The following is a 13,140-nucleotide window of genomic DNA, read 5'->3' as shown; positions in this document are numbered from 1 at the left end:
TTAAAAAGAATGTGAAAATCACCAGATCTATTAGATAGGTTTGTATTGTCCTATACTGCTGATTTACTGTGAGTGAGTTACACTGTTTCATGACATTTCATAATGCTGAGTTATAAAGAGAATATTGTGTTCAGAGAGTCAGGGCCTTTTTTTTTCATTGTAGAGATAACAGAGCACATTGCACGGGGGCAGAAAACAGGGAGCCAAGGTCATAACTCAGGCTCACTGACAGAAAGAATGTAAATGCTTAGTTTTGTGGCTGTGGCGCATTTTGTATGGCTTCTTTTCTTTTGTTTAGTAGCTTTCTGCCTTCACCTGAGAGGGTGTGCCCTAAGTATGTGACTTTATAATTAGAGTTTATTTAAACAAACTGAAATCTGTGGCAAGATTTCTCGTGATCGCACTCATTTATAATGCAGTGTTGTTCAGTGACACATGAGTTAAATCCTGAAATTACTTTTTAATTATTTTCTCCTACACCTCTTTTCTTTCAGGCCCTAAACCGTGTCACAGATACCAGCAAAAGTTGAAATTTAAAGCTCAGAAGATTTCAGAAACATCATGGATCCAAAGTAAAGCAGTCCTGTTCAACAAGGAGACATCTTTGTCCTACACTTCACTTATGTTAGACACACAAGGACAAAAAACTCAAGGCCTACATACCTGAGGACAAACAGGGAGCCTCTCCCAGTGAATTGCTGAAAATGTATGAAAGAAAAATCCTTTTGGTAGGAAAAGCTGGAACTGGGAAAACAGCTGTGGTCCATCAGATGTTGAAACTGTGGTCAGAGAAAGATAACAAGGATCTAGATTACATGTTCTACTTTGATATGAGAGAAACACTCAACATCACAGAGGTCCATAAACTGTAGGATCTTCTCTTCAGTGTGTTCTGTGAACCAGATCAAGGCAAAGATGAGTTCTTAGAGGACATAAAGAATAATGCTGACAGTGTTATCATCATTTTTGATGGAGTACCAGATGTTCCCTCTACATCAACCCAGTTTGCAGTGCTGGAGCTCATACAGAAGACCCTTCTACCTGAAGCAAAGATCATCATCACCTGCAGACCAGAGGTGGAGTCAGCAGACTTCCTGTTGGATTGGGACTGTCTCAGAGTGGAAGTGAAATGCTTCAGTGAGCAGGGCATCAGAGAGTACTTATCCAAGAATCTGAGTGAGAACCACTTCAACAAAGTCTTGTGTAACTTGGAGTTATTCTCTCTTTGCCACGTCCCAATGTACGCCCTGATGGTGGTCGCCTGCTTTAGCTTTGAGGGCTCAGATTTCTCTCCACATCCCTGCACAATTACTGAAATATACCTCAATATCCTCCATTTCTGCAATCAGAGAAATGTTTCCAAGACATCTGAAAATGAAAGCACTAAATGGGATGCAATACTGTCTTTATCTCAGGCAGCTTTTTGTGCAACAGAAGGGAAAAATGGGAACCTGACATCTCTACCCAAACTAGACAGCTGTGCTAATCTGGCCATTTTCAGCAAGCTTCTGATTCAAATCAGCCCAACTGTAAGGAAACCCTTTTGTGTGCCTTTCTCCACTACACGGTTCAGGAGTTTTTTGAACCGTGGTGAGAAACATAGTATTGGTGGTGCTGTCACTTGGTGTTCGCTCGCTTTGTGGTAGAGTATCACTTCCTGTTCCTGCTCAAACACAGTGGTGTTTCTGAGTAGCTTATCTGCTTAGCAATTTAATTTAAATCTTTTGATACATGCCTTTTTCATAGTATAATCTTAAGGTGGTTCATCTGAATCACCCTTTCTGTGTACTCACTACCTAATTTATAGCCAAAGTATTCACTCACTGTCTCTTTACTGTTTCACTAGCTTAGCTTAGCTCGTAGCCGACTCGTTAGCACCATGGCTACTTCACCTGTCACTCCTGCACTTTTGTGCTCATTTTGTCAGATGTTTAGCTACTCCTCGGCCTCCTTTAGCAGTAATGATACCTGTAACAAATGTAGCATAATTGCATCTCTGGAGGCCAGCATTACTGAATTGGAGACTCGGCTTCGCACCCTTCGTTCACCCGTAGCTAGCCAGGCCCCTGCAGCTGGTGCAGCCGAAGATAGCGTAGGCCCCGCTAGCTGTTCCCCGGCAGACCCCAAGCAGCTGGGGAAAGAGGGCGGCTTGGTGACGGTGAAGAGGAAGCATTGTCTTAAACAGAAGCCCCAGGTACAATACCAACCCGTTCATGTGTCTAACCGTTTCTCCCCACTCGGCGACACACCCGCCGGGGGTCAAACTCTGGTAATTGGTGATTCTGTTCTCAGACATGTGAAGCTAGAGACACCGGCAACCATAGTCAATTGTCTTCCAGGGGCCAGAGCAGGCGACATTGAAAGAAATTTAAAACTGCTGGCTAAGGGTAAACGTAAATACAGCAAGATCATAATTCACGTCGGCAGTAATGACACCCGGTTACGCCAATCGGAGGTCACTAAAAATCAATATTGAATCGGTGTGTCAGGATCCAAGCGGCCAGGAACACACAGGCACAAATGTAATCTTAAAAAAAAAAGGGTTTTATTATACCCCAAAAAGGACAAGATGATTACAAAAATTCAAAACAACAAACAAACTTTTTTAAGTTCCAAGTGGGCCCATAAAAGAGGTTAACTTAACAGAACTTTACTCAAAAGTCACTTAACAAAAACATAACTCAACAAACTGACCTGCCCAAATGAGAAACAGCTCCGGTTATATAGCAAATGAATAAACCATTATATACACCAAAGGTGAAAACTAAAGAGATAACAGCTAACCATCATTCAAGAATAACCCCATTCCCCCTGCATGATCACAATAGATGGTCCAGTCCACTTTATTGGCTTCTGCATTTAAACCAGCTCCACCCACAGCCTCCTCTTTCAGCCAAACCAGGAAGGACTGGAGCGGAGGTCAGGTAACTCAGAAAGAGCAGAAATATAATCAATATAACATATACCTATATAAAACAACAAACAATGCAAAGCAGAGTCTATGCCACCATTTGGGCTATAGCTTAGTGCTGTCATGCATTACAGGTAAACTCAAAGTAACAAATTAGTTAACTTATGATCACAGAAGCTTTAGAGCATAACGTAAACACAAGACAAAAGACCAAATGAATATTACCTAAGTATCTTAATTGTGTGGTTGCGTGCAGCCATCACACGGTGTGTAACTTCGCCAAAACAATGTCGGACTCTGTAGTTTTCTCTGGTCCCCTCCCCAATCAGACCAGGAGTGACATTTTTAGCCACATGTTCTCCTTAAATTGCTGGCTGTCTGAGTGGTGTCCCAGAAACGATGTGGGCTTCATAGATAATTGGCAAACCTTCTGGAGGAAACCTGGTCTTGTTAGGAGAGATGGCATCCACTTTGGATGGAGCAGCTCTCATTTCTAGAAATATGGAGCAATTTATTAAACCCCCCAAAATATGACTATCCAGAGTTGGGACCAGGAAGCAGAGTTGCAGACTTACATGCCTCTCTGCAGCTTCTCTCCTCCTGCTACCCCCCCCAGAAACCCATCTCCATAGAGACTGTGTCAGCTCCCAAAAAGACAAAAAACAAACTAAAAACCAGCAATAAACAATTTAAACATAAAAAATCAAAAAGAAAGAACAATACAGTATCCACATCTGAACCAAAGAGTAAAACAATGAAATGTGGATTATTAAATATTAGGTCTCTCTCCTCCAAGTCTCTGTTAGTACATGACTTAATAATTGATCAACAAATCGATTTACTCTGCCTTACAGAAACCTGGTTGCAGCAGGATGATTATGTTAGTTTAAATGAATCAACACCCCCGAGTCATTCTAACTACCAGAAACCTCGAAGCACAGGCCGAGGGGGCGGTGTGGCAGCAATTTTTCACACCAGCCTATTAATTAACGAAAGACCAAGACAGACTTTTAATTCATTTGAAAGCCTGATGCTTAGCCTTGTCCACCCCGGCTGTAAAACTCAGAAACCAGTCTTACTTGTTATCATCTATCGTCCACCTGGGCCTTAAACAGAGTTTCTCTCTGATTTCTCAGACTTTTTATCTGATTTAGTGCTCAGCTCAGATAAAATAATTATTGTGGGTGATTTTAACATCCATGTAAATGCTAAAAATGACAGCCTCAACATGGCGTTTAATCTGTTATTAGACTCAATTGGCTTCTCTCAAAATGTAAAAGAACCCACCCACCACTTTAATCACACTCTAGATCTTGTTTTAACATATGGCATAGAAACTGAACATTTAACAGTGTTTCCTGAAAACCCTCTGCTGTCTGATCATTTCCTGATAACATTTACATTTACAATAATTGATTACAAAGCAGTGGAGAGTAGACTTTATCAAAGTAGATGTCTTTCTGAAAGTGCTGTAACTAAGTTTAAGAATATAATCCACCCACTGTTATCATCTTCAATGCCCTGTACCAACATAGAGCAGAGCAGCTATCTGAACGCTACTCCAACAGAAGTCGATTATCTTGTTAATAATTTTACCTCCTCACTACGTACGATTCTGGATACTGTAGCTCCTGTGAAAACCAAGGCCTCAAATCCGAAGTACCTGACTCCGTGGTATAATTCTCAAACACGTAGCCTAAAGCAGATAACTGGTAAGCTGGAGAGGAAATGGCGTGTCACAAATTTAGAGGATCATCATTTAGCCTGGAGAAATAGTTTGCTGCTTTATAAGAAAGCCCTCCGCAAAGCCAGAACATCTTACTATTCGTCACTGATTGAAGAAAATAAGAACAACCCCAGGTTTCTCTTCAGCACTGTAGCCAGGCTGACAAAAAGTCAGAGCACTGTTGAGCCAACAATCCCTTTAACGTTAACTAGTAATGACTTCATGAACTTCTTCACAAATAAAACTTTTATTATGAGAGAAAAAATTACCAATAATCATCCCACAGATGTAATATTATCTGCAGCTACTTTTAGTACCATTGATGTTAAGTTAGAGTCTTTTTCTCCAATTGATCTGATTGGAGTTAACTTGAATTGAGTTAACTTCAATAATTAATTCTTCCAAACCATCAACGTGTCTTTTAGACCCCTCATTCCTACAAAACTGGTGAAAGAAGTCCTGCCATTAATTAATTCTTCAATCTTAAATATGATCAACCTATCTCTAATAATCGGCTATGTACCACAGGCCTTCAAGCTGGCTGTAGTTAAACCTTTACTCAAAAAGCCATCTCTAGACCCAGCTACCTTAGCTAATTATAGGCCAATCTCCAACCTTCCTTTCATATCAAACATCCTTGAAAGAGTAGTTGTCAAACAGCTAACAGATCATCTGCAGAGGAATGGCTTATTTGAAGAGTTTCAGTCAGGTTTCAGAGCTCATCAGAGCACAGAAACAGCTTTCGTGAAGGTTACAAATGATCTTTTTATGGCCTCTGACAGTGGACTCATCTCTGTGCTTGACCTGCTAGACCTTAGTGCTGCATTTGATACTGTTGATCATAATATCCTATTAGAGCGATTAGAACATGTTGTAGGTATTACAGGTACTGTGCTGCAGTGGTTTGTATCATATCTATCTAATACACTCCAATTTGTTCAAGTAAATGGAGAGTCCTCCTCACACACTAAGGTTAATTATGGTGTTCCACAGGGTTCAGTGCTAGGACCAATTCTATTTACATTATACATGCTTCCCCTAGGAAGCATCATTAGAAGACATAGCATAAATTTTCAATGCTATGCAGATGACACACAGCTCTATCTATCCATGAAGCCAGGTAACACACACCAGTTAGTTAAATTGCAGGAATGTCTTAAAGACATAAAGACCTGGATGGCCACTAACTTTCTGCTTCTTAATTCAGATCAAACTGAGGTTATTGTACTCGGCCCTGAAAATCTTAGAAATATGGTATCTAAGCAGATTCTTACTCTGGATGGCATTACCTTGGCCTCCAGTAATGCTGTGAGGAACCTTGGAGTCATTTTTGACCAGAACATGTCCTTCAACGCACATATTAAACAAATATGTAAGACTGCTTTCTTCCATTTGCGCAACATCTCTAAAGTTACAAATATCCTGTCTCAGAGTGATGCTGAAAAACTAGTTCATGCATTTATTCCTTCCAGGCTGGACTACTGTAATTCTTTATTATCAGGATGTCCTAAAAACTTGCTGAAAAGTATTCAGCTAATCAAAAAAGCTGCAGCAAGAGTCCTGACAGGGACTAGAAAGAGAGAAAATATTTCTCCTGTTCTGGCTTCCCTTCGTTGGCTTCCTGTTAAATCCAGAATTGAATTCAAAATCCTGCTCCTCACCTACAAGGTCTTAAATAATCAGGTCCCATCTTATCTTAATGACCTTGTAGTACCATATAACCCGATTAGAGCACTTCGCTCTCGCTCTGCAGGCCTACTTGCTGTCCCTAGAGTATTTAAAAGTAGAATGGGAGGGAGAGCCTTCAGTTTTCAGGCCCCTCTTCTGTGGAACCAGCTTCCAGTTTGGATTCAGGAGACAGACACTATCTCTACTTTCAAGATTAGGCTTCAAACTTTCCTTTTTGCTAAAGCATATAGTTAGGGCTGGACCAGGTGACCCTGAATCCTCCCTTAGTTATGCTGCAATAGATGTACGCTGCCGGGGATTCCCATGATGCATCGAGTTTTTCCTTTCCAGTCACCTTTCTCACTCACTATGTGGTAATAGACCTCTCTGCATCGAATCATATCTGTTATTAATCTCTGTCTCTCTTCCACAGCATGTCTTTATCCTGTTTTCCTTCTTTCACCCCAACCGGTTGCAGTAGATGGACCCGCCCCTCCCTGAGCCTGGTTCTGCCGGAGGTTTCTTCCTGTTAAAAGGGAGTTTTTCCTTCCCACTGTCGCCAAAGTGCTTGCTCATAGGGGGTCATATGATTGTTGGGTTTTTCTCTGTATTTATTATTGTAAAAATGGACTGATTCTTATATAGCGCTTTTCTACTCTCCCGGAGTACTCAAAGCGCTGCATACAACATGCATACATTCACCCATTCATGCAAGCACTTCTAAACACAACTGCAAACTATAACTGCATTCACACACACATTCAAACTCCGATGAATGCATCGGAGGGCAATTTGGGGTTAGTATCTTGCCCAAGGACACTTGACATGCAGACTGGGGAAGCCTAGGTTCGAACCACCTACCTTCCGATCAGTAGCTGATCTGCTCCACCTGAGCCACAGCCACCCCATTGTGCGATATACTGTACAATATAAAGCGCCTTGAGGCGACTTTTGTTGTGATTTGGCGCTATATAAATAAAATTGAATTGAATTGAATTTTGCTGCTCTGTGGGTCTTAAAGGATCCAGAGAAGACCAGATGTGTTCTACAGCAGTGTCTGGTTCAGGGCAGCAAACACATGAAACATTTGGTCCCTTTCCTGTGTGGACTGATTTGTTAGAAAGTCTCCTTCCTTCTCAGCAGCTCAGAGACATGTCTGACTGGTTCTTCAAAGACTTGGTGACCACCCTTGTAGGTTGTAGTGACAGTGAAGACTGTGAAATGGACTTAATGTTCATATGAAGTGCATTTAAGTTATAAACTAGCACCACTGCATAACACTGACCCATGGTCTCATAACTGTTGTGAAGTTAATTTCATGATCAGAGGCCAAGAGCAATGCTAAAGACAACCCAAAGTAAGGTTAGAGTAACAGACTTATCTCCGAGATTAATGTTGTGTTACTCCTGAGTTATCATGCAGACACCTCTAGCTTTTATCCTCCAATGACAAACATGCTGCCTTTGTTACATTGTGTTTAGTCAAAATCCACTAAGTCAAAAAGTCTCACCCTCTAGCTCACATTAAAACATAAATATAAGAATTTCCTCTACAAAAATGTTTTTAGATAAATTTTCATGTTGTTAGTCTGCTCATTCAATACAGTTTTCTCATTAAAGTACAATGAGTTATAAATATTAGCTCATCACCTGAACACAACAAACAAGTTGACAGTGAGTAAAACCTGTCACAGTCTGCGGTCGGCAGATATATGTATATATGTGTGTGTGTGTGTATATATATATATATATATATATATATATATAAAAATATACACACACACACATATGCAGGACACTTTAAACTAGTTTTTTAATTAAGCAGCAAGGCAGAACAAAGTCGGGCCTGTATCAAGACACGAGGACTAAACCCCAATTCAACCAGACCCAGAACTGATCCGGAATTAAAACAGGACTACAACAGTAACCAAGACAGAACCAGAATCAGAACTAGATGATAGTAGCACTGAAAATCATCATAGACCTGCACTACACTTATTTTTTAATTCTACCAAAGTCCACTATTTAGATTCTGAAAAGTTTATATAATTATTTAGCCTTGTTGTGCAAACAAGCCTGCATAACTAAACCATTTGACTAACATGTGTGTCTCACCTGCTCTGTTCCCTCTCTGTTCTGTCCTCATTCTCCTCTCTCTCCCTCTCTGTTTCTCTGTCTCCCTCTTTGTGCTGACAATCATATCAATCATATTTACATTATTAATTCAGTACGAATGATTTGCTTTGGTACCTGGTCAAACTTAAGCTCTCCTCTGTCTGCAGCAAACTCGCAGGCAGCAGCTTCTCCCCCCTCGCTCACATGGCTGCTGTGCTCAGTCGCCTAGTGCCTGAGCTCGGATCATACCAAAATTAGGGGGAACTTACGATGGTGCGCTCTGTGCTTCGTGTGTTGTTTTTGTTTTATACAGTTGTCAGCCAGGCATCTAACTAACAAATTACACTCCAAAAAACCCCGGGCTTCTGAAAAAATGACCCGGGCTTAAGCCCAGTAAGCCACCCCCCCGCTCCGCTGATGGTTGACTCCAAATCTCCCGAACACTTTGTCGATTTGAGAACGCAAGACCAAAACAGCGAGACCGAGACCAAGACAAAAGTCCGTCGAGACCAAGACGAGACCAAGACCACGTAAAAGTGGTCTTGAGACATCCAACTCTTCTTTGTAGTGTCGATAGAACACTATAAAGTCACAACTGAGTAATGATGTACAAAACTCTTTATTTGGTGTGTGAACACAGCAGCATTTTTCCTGAGTACAAAAACAAACTGAGAAACAACAACTGTGCCCCTTTGAGCCACATGGTTCATTTGAAAAAGCAAAACTTAGTATTGTTGTCTAGGCAACCAAAATTTGATGTGCCCATATGTGGACGCCACATCCTAGGAGGTTAAACTTGTCCTTGTAACAGAGACAAAAACTGCTACAACAGGTAAACTTAGTCAGAAATGTAGACTTTTATCATTTAGACAGAATGATTCTTGCATCCTGTTCAAACTGCAGTGACTCTCTGCTGACTATATCTGTTCATAAGTTGAATGTATATTTTACACCTGTTTAAGACTTACTTTCTAAAACTTGAAGGCTGCAAACTCACTTCAGCTCATCAGTCTCTGGTATTGTATGCAGAGTTATCTTCTTAAGCCTCTTGCAGCTCTACACAAATGAGAAGTTTTGCATGAAAAAGGCGAACATGGTTCTTCAGTTTCAGCATGAATCTACACAAATAGACTTTGTTCTCAGCAGCTGATTAAATGTGAACTAATGAAGTTCTCTACCAACCTTCCAACTGTAGGAGTGACTCCTTGTCACGCCAGCTGTGGACCATTTCTCTTCTGAGTGAGGTGGTCGTGGATTACCTGAGTTTACTTGACTTTACTGAGAATCAGCTGCACCTCCCAGTCAACAGTGAAACACAACTGTATGACAGAGCTGTGAGAGTCCTGCAGGAGAGGAAGAGGAAGGTGATCACTGTGATCACAGAGTCTGTCAAAGTGCGAGCTCGTTCCTCTTACACTGTTTACCCCACATCCACTCACTCAGGTATGCTCTTTGGTTTTACTTATTAAACACTCAGTGTGTTCATGTGCTCTTCAATTGTGGTTTAAAATCCAGTTGAGTTAATTTATAGAAATAATTGAACCAACTCTAATACTGACCTTATATGTCTTTAATGTATTTTTAATGCTGGAGATGTTTATATGAGACGGTATCAGTGAGTGCTGCTTGTTTCTGTTTAAGATGCTCAGATCAAATCATCACATCGTGTTTCCTTCTCGTTCTTCCAGTTTCTGTCAGTCATCAGGAAATCTCTCAGTTCAAACTGAGTTCTTGATGAATCTCTTCATTGGAGCAGCAGAGCGAGAACAGAGGACAGGAGAGAAGATCCTCAACATGCTATCATCAGTCTGCTCTTATCAGACATTTCCTCTTCGTTCTAATTCCAGTGACAATTATCAGAGTGACTTCCTGCTGGATCTGTGCTCTCATCTAAAGGACTATGAGACTAAAACAGGTCAGAGTGTCTTTCCATCATTACAGTCAGTATTTTCAGCTCCTGCAGTCTGGTCCATAAAGCTCTCAGAGAGAAAGACCTCCATCCTCCTGGAAGTGCTGAAACTCCAACCAGAGAAGAAACAAGTGGAGCTGACAGACTGCTCACATGAAGAGAGTGAAGTGAGGAGTTTGCTGCAGTGTCTGCCTTATATCTCACAGCTTAGGTAAATTATTATTCATCTTTACAGCTGATAGTATTCATAGGAAACATGAAACATGGTCTTCAAAATGTTTCATTTCTTGGATTTCTTCAATCCTCTGTTTTTACATTTGTTCATGTTTCTTCCTGTTTCAGATGTGATGCTGGTTTCTTCCAAAGGGTTTGTTCATGTTTTGCTGTCAAGTCCAAACAGGAAGTGCAGCAGTTGTCCTCTCTGCTGCAGCTCCTTGATTTACAACCTATCCTTAACTGGATGGTTAACCAGGGGTACCTGCAGCTCTATAGGGAGAGTTCTTGGCCTGTGTGGGTCTAATGTGAAGCTCAGCCTCAAACCCAGAAATATCTCTACCAGAGGAGCCTCTCTGCTTCTTAAACATACATCAGATATCAAAAGTGTGAGGTCAGTGTCTTTGTGGCATCATCATTCTGTTGTTGTGTTCAAGGGAACACGTGTTCTACCTGAATATATTCTGTTTCTCCCTAAGGTAAGCACTGATATGGTGTTGCTGCTGCTTCGATGGGCAGGCAGAGTTTCTCAGTCGTTGCTTTCCATCACTAAAAGCTTATTCCTGTCAGACAGAGTGTTGCTCAGAGTTGTCAGCAGTGTTGCATCTCTGCTGAGGGTCTGGACAGTCAGACACTTAGACCTGTCAGAGCTCTGCATCCCACCTCAGCATCTCACTGCACTGCTGCTTCATAGTGGCCCACTGAGCATCAGGTAATCTGTCTGAAGTCACATCATGTTTAAAGTACCAGATTCTTCTTTGTTTAACAAATGTATTCATGAATGCTACTGTGATTGTTCTCCAGAGCGAAGAATGAGAACCTGCAGCGGTTTCCTGCCCTCCTTCATGAAGTCCAGGACCTGGAGCTGACTCAGAGTTTCTTCAGTAAAGTAGGTGGAGACCTGACTTCCTGCTGTCTGACCTCGGAGGTTCTTTACTTTCTCTTACAGCACTCATCAGGTCAGACCATCACAGTTAATCTGAAAAAGATCAGCTGTTTACAGGAAAACGTCTCACATCTGCTGTCCTTCCTGGACAGGATTGTGTTTCAGAGGTTGGTGTTTTATCTTAATGATATCCTCTGACTGGAGTTGTCCACCATGCCAACGTTAACACTCTGTATGCTTTCAGGTCCAGTCCCAGCTTTGTGTTATCTGCCATCAGACACCTCCATGAAGCTCACAGCAGTCACAGTGTACCAGCTTTACTGAGGTCACTGCGTCATGTGATCAATCTGACCTGCACACAGCTGGACTCTGTGGACTTTTCAGCTCTGCTCTTCATCCTGCATCACAGTGATGGAGTCAAACTCAACCTGCTGTTGACCTCCATACCAGCAGGGAGCTCAGAGTCTCTCCTGTTTGCTCTGGACACAGTGTCTCAGCTCAGGTCAGACATTACTGATGGTTTAACCTAACAACATAACCACTCTTCATCACTGAGGTAATGGTTTAATGCCTGCTTAGTGCTAATGAAAAGTATTATAGACCGGATGGACTGTAGAACAATAGCTGAGCTTATTAATCAGATTAATTAATTATAAATAATAATATAAATCATTAATCATGTAGGATGGATGGGTGGACTGGAATTAGAATCCCATGCATACATGATATTGGCATGTGATCTGTATTTGGATAACTGGCTTCACTGGTCGTGGAAAATGATGTGTATTTTTAAATTTCTGCGTTTTGACAATTTGAAAGGTCGACTTCACAGATGTTTCTTTGAAATAAAACATCAGGCTTGTTGTGCTAATCAGGATCTGAATGGAAAGGACACGTTTTAGGTGGTCAGACTTGTGCTGTGATCAGACCTCATTACTGTGGGTGTAAAGTCAGGCTGGGTAGGTTAACTAAAGTTAGCAAGAAGAGGCAAGTTAACAAGAGTTAACTCCATGTAAGTAAATGTGGTTACAGTTCAGATGATGGACTCCTGTATAAAGTGTCAGGATTCAGCACAGATTGAATGTAAGCACCAGGTGTGAATCTGGTTTGTATCTTTTCAGGAGACACAGCTCGACCTCAGAGACTGTGAGGTGGATGACTTCGGGCTGGAACTGCTGCTTCCTGTTCTGGACAGAGTCCGGCTCAGGTGAGAAACCTCAGTCTGTATTTATTTCATTAAAATCCATCTTTGGCTCGTACCTGATCTGTACGTCTGACCACTAGCTGCATTTTTCTGTCGATCAACTTTAGTAAATTTAATTTAAAGCCAAAAAAAATCTTTGTACACTATTATTTCAGTTGCACTTTCTATTACAGCTCGGTAATAAAGTGGTAATAGTAGGGTAACGAGGAAGAAACAAGAATGTAATAATGTGGTAATTTCTAAGGTATTACCACTCAGAAAACTCAGGTAGTTTCTGTGAATTAAGCAGGATTCAGAGCTGCAAAATGCAAAACTGACTGTTTCCATTTAATAACATATTAATAACCTGTTAATAACTTTAAAAGTGTGTAATTTTTACCTGGAAACAAGTTATTAATTAGAAACAGGCAGTTTTGCATTTTGCAGCCCTGTTTCCTGCTTATTACACAGAAACTACCAGAGATATTTTCAGTTAATAGTCGCACTCTTTAAGTTAACTTATTATTGAT

At 41.1% G+C, this 13,140-nt stretch overlaps 1 pseudogene; it reads left to right on the top strand.

Annotated features, from left to right (window-relative positions):
- Positions 1–1,879: 1,879 nt before the first annotated feature.
- LOC135932319 (uncharacterized) lies at positions 1,880–3,445 on the top strand (annotated as a pseudogene).
- Positions 3,446–13,140: the final 9,695 nt, after the last annotated feature.

The sequence above is a fragment of the Pelmatolapia mariae genome, linkage group LG23, assembly GCF_036321145.2.
Source record: "Pelmatolapia mariae isolate MD_Pm_ZW linkage group LG23, Pm_UMD_F_2, whole genome shotgun sequence".
NCBI classification, from domain to species: domain Eukaryota; kingdom Metazoa; phylum Chordata; class Actinopteri; order Cichliformes; family Cichlidae; genus Pelmatolapia; species Pelmatolapia mariae.
The sequence above is the reverse complement of the archived record's forward strand: the minus strand, read 5'-3'. Positions and strand labels throughout refer to the sequence as shown.